The following is a 4,664-nucleotide window of genomic DNA, read 5'->3' on the forward strand; positions in this document are numbered from 1 at the left end:
CAAGCAACTCAGTATAACTGTCCTGATCAAGTCAAGACTGTTGATATGACGATCAAGAAGTATATCCGAGCTCTGTGGGATTGTGTTGCAGATTTTGTGCATGCTTCAAAGCCAGCAACAATCGAGGAAACTTACCTGCTTACCGCTGAAATCAACGACAAGCGAGTCAAAGCTGGGTTTTGGGATAAAGCTTCAAAGAGCCTGCATCAAGCAACCATCGCCGCAACCGCTGAAACCACCACCGCTCCTCAGTCTTCAAAGTCCTCTCGCCACAAAAGGAAGAACAACAACAGCAACTCCAGCAACAAGAACTGTGCTGTCACTACTGCTGCCCCACTCCAAGCTGTAACAGCTCACCAACAACCTCAGCACCGATCAGCTGCAGCACCAGTTACTCAAGCACCGCCTGTAAAGTGTGCTTATACTGGCCCTCACCCTGCCTGCCCGACATGTACTTATCATCACCCAGTGGGTATCGCCTGCAGATTTTGTGTGCATTGCAATATGTACGGCCACTTCACCACTAACTGCCGTACAGGTGCTCGACAAGCTACAGCTCCAGCCCCTGCTCAACAAGCTCTACTCACCGCTCCTCAAGGCCAGCAAGCGGCTCAGGCACCCGCGATCAATGCTAGAGTCTGCTTCACGTGTGGTGATCCCAACCACTTCGCGAATATGTGCCCGAACCGAGTTGTGAAGCAAGAGCCACAACAACAGCAGCCAGAGCAATAGCAACAACAACCTCAGCAGCAACAGCAACAAGCAGCTCGTGCCCGAACTTTCAACATCAATGTGCGCCAAGCCCAGGCTGACAACAATGTGGTCAATGGTACGTTCCTTGTGAATGGTATTTATGCTTCGTGTCTGTTTGATACTGGAGCCGATAACTGTTTTGTATCGTTTGAGTTCGAGAAGCTCCTTAATCGTAAGCGCTCCTATCTCCCCTCGACGTTCGATGTTGAAGTTGCCACCGGAAGAACCGTCGCTGTCGATTCTGTTCTTCGTGATTGCACTCTCGAGCTCAACAATCACATCTTTCCTATTGATCTCATTCCGATGCAACTCGGAAGTTTTGAAATTATAGTAGGCATGGACTTTCTTCGTGAAAACCATGTTGAGGTTGTGTGCTTCGATAAGATAATTCGATTCTCGCTCGCTAATGGTGATCAACTTTGTGTGTATGGTGAAACTCCTTCGAAAGGTCTCAAACTCATGTCATGTGTCCAAGCTAGCAAGTATCTCCACAAGGAATACAGAGCTTTCTTGGCCAACATTGTAGTAGCGGAGAAGGAAAAGAAAGGAAAGATAGAAGTGAAAGATGTTCCCGTTGTTTGTGAATTTCCTTAGGTGTTTCCTGAAGATCTCCCCGGTCTACCACCAAGTCGAATATCGACTTTCGTATCGACCTCATTCCTGGAGCAAACCCCGTTGCAAAAGCTTCTTATCGACTCGCTCCGTCGGAAATGCGCGAACTCTCGAGTCAGCTCCAGGAATTACTTGATAAAGGTTTCATTCGCCCTAGCACCTCTCCATGGGGCGCTCCAGTCCTTTTCGTCAAAAAGAAGGACGGGTCGTTCCGGATGTGCATCGACTACAGGGAATTAAACAAGCTAACCATCAAGAATCGCTATCCCCTGCCTCGAATCGATGATTTGTTTGATCAGCTACAAGGTGCTACTTGTTTCTCGAAGATCGATCTACGCTCAGGCTATCACCAGTTACGCATTCAAGAGGAGGATATACCCAAAACCGCTTTTCGCACTCGTTACGGCCATTATGAGTTCGTTGTTATGCCTTTTGGTTTAACCAACGCACCCGCGGTTTTCATGGATCTGATGAATCGCGTGTGTAAACCATTTCTTGACCACTTCGTCATTGTGTTCATCAATGATATCCTGATCTATTCCAAGTCAAAAGCCAAACACGCGCAACATCAATGTTTGGTTCTCGAACTGCTCCAAGGGAATCGACTCTATGCCAAGTTCTCCAAGTGCGTATTTTGGGTGGAGGAGGTTCAATTCCTCGGTCACATTGTCAATAGTCAAGGTATTCACGTCGATCCCGCAAAGATCGAAGCTGTTAAGAGTTGGGTTACACCAAAGAACCCGTCTGAAGCCCGTTCTTTTCTCGGACTAGCGGGCTATTATCGTCGATTTATCGAAGGATTCTCTAAAGTCGTCGTGCCGCTTACTTCTCTCACGCATAAAGACAGATATTTTGTTTGGGGAACTGACCAAGAATCTGCCTTCCAAACCTTCAAGCATATGCTTTGCAATGCTCCCGTCCTTGCTTTACCCGACGGAAATGATGACTTTGTTGTCTATTGCGATGCCTCGAACCTTGGTCTAGGTTGTGTTCTCATGCAACGGGACAAGGTCATTGCTTACGCATCTCGTCAGCTCAAAATCCACGAGAAGAACTATACAACCCACGATCTCGAGCTAGGCGCAGTTGTTTTTGCATTGAAGATTTGGCGACACTACCTTTATGGTACAAAGTCTACGGTCTTCACCGACTATAGGAGCCTACAACACATCTTTAGCCAGAAATAACTTAATATGCGTCAACGCCGATGGGTAGAATTTCTCAACGATTCCGACTGTGAGATTCGTTATCATCCAGGCAAAGCAAATGTCGTTGCCGACGCCCTCAGCAGACCAAGCTATCTGCATAGCACCCATAATGTTCAAGCCCAACATCATCTCGAAACTCTCATCCGCGAAGCCCAACATGCTTGTTTTACCGAACGCACTTTGAAGAAGGAAAGAATCTATCACGATGGAGCCCAGCTAGTGAATAAGTCGAATGGGATATTCCATTATCTGGACCGAATTTGGATCCCTAAGCGGACAGATTTATGACAGATTTTGATGGACGAAGCCCACAAATCTCGATATTCTATTCATCCCGGTGCCGATAAAATGTACCAGGACCTTCGCTACAAGTACCGGTGGCCGGGCATGAAGAGAGATATCGATCTCTATGTTGGGAAGTGCCTGACTTGCTCAAAAGTCAAGGTTGAACACCAAAGACCCTCTGGCTTGCTTGAACAACCCGTGATCCCTATATGGAAATGGGAAAGTATTGCCATGGACTTTATAATGAAACTTCCGCGCACGTCATTAGGCCATGACAGCATCTGGGTTGTTGTTGACTGTTTGACCAAATCTGCTCATTTTCTACCGATATGAGATCATTTGTCGACATGGGACGCCTCGCGACATCATCTCTGACCGCGATGCTCGGTTTACCTCGCGTCTATGGGAAATGTTTCAAACTGCTCTAGGTACTACGCTTAATCTAAGTACCACTTTTCATCCCTAAACTGACGGTCAGACTGAGAGAACGATTTGTACCCTTGAAGACATGCTCCGTTCGTGTGTCATAGATTTCGGTGGTAATTGGGACGCATACTTACCCTTAGTCGAATTCTCGGACAATAACAGTTATCATTCCAGCATTCAAATGGCACTGTTTGAGGCATTGTACGGAAGAAAATGTTGATCGCCTATTGTGTGGCACGAGATCGGACATTCGCAACTAACCGGTCCTGAGCTATTGCAAGAAACGACTGACAAAATCCTCCAATTTCGAGACAACCTGCTGAAAGCTCGGAGTCGTCAGAAAAGTTACGCCTATAGACGACGCAAGCCCCTTGAAGGTGTGTGGTCAGATTCGGCAAGAAAGGGAAACTCGCGCCTCGATATGTTAGACCCTTTAAGATTCTGGAAAGGATCGGAAAAGTAGCTAACAGACTCGAACTACCGGAGGAACTTAATAACGTCCACCCGACTTTCCATGTGTCAAACCTCAGAAAGTGTCTGGCCGAGAATGATTTGTATGTACCACTTGATGATCTGCAAATAAACGAAACACTACACTTCGTGGAGAAGCCATTCGAGATCATGGATCGCCAAACCAAGCAGCTTAGACGCTCGCGCATTCCCATTGTGAAGGTTCGATGGGAAGGCAAACGAGGCGCAGGGTTCATGATGTGCTGAATTATGGTCTAATAAAAACTAACCTAATCTAGACACCCTAGTTTTAAATTTATAAACTAAGACTCTCTAACTGCTAGATCACTGACAGGCAAGTGTACCTATCGTACGTAGTAAAGCCTAATGAAGTCCGAGTATCGAACCCACGAGACACTAGCGACGCTACACTAGACTCTGACTCAACTAATTACTTAACTGGTTTATTTGATAGATTGGGTTTTTGGGGTTTTAACTAATTAAACTAAAGGAATTAACTAAGACGAACTAAACTATCTAGACGCAGGTTGAAGGCTACTAAGGTGAAATCAAGGATGAGAAAGTACTACCCAGGTTTGGAATCCTATTCGTGACTCTCAGTTTTCTCTCGGCAATGGTAACTATGATTGAACCAGGTTTTAATAATACGACACTCTAAGACTAAAGACAGGTTGAATCTCCTCCCGGTCTCACTAATCACAATACACCCTAGAGTGTACGGGGTAACCTAAAAACACTTGACAAGACTTAGGAAAGCAAGTAATACTAGGGAACTTAGACAGATCTCCTCCCGGTCTCACTGCACCTAAATACCTAGCACCAAAGACAAACCTAACTATCTATCTCCTCCCGGTCTCAAGAATAGGTAGAACACTAAACTCCTCTAAATTATCAAACAACGTTCCTATG

The sequence above is a fragment of the Helianthus annuus genome, chromosome 3, assembly GCF_002127325.2.
Source record: "Helianthus annuus cultivar XRQ/B chromosome 3, HanXRQr2.0-SUNRISE, whole genome shotgun sequence".
Classification (NCBI taxonomy): domain Eukaryota; kingdom Viridiplantae; phylum Streptophyta; class Magnoliopsida; order Asterales; family Asteraceae; genus Helianthus; species Helianthus annuus.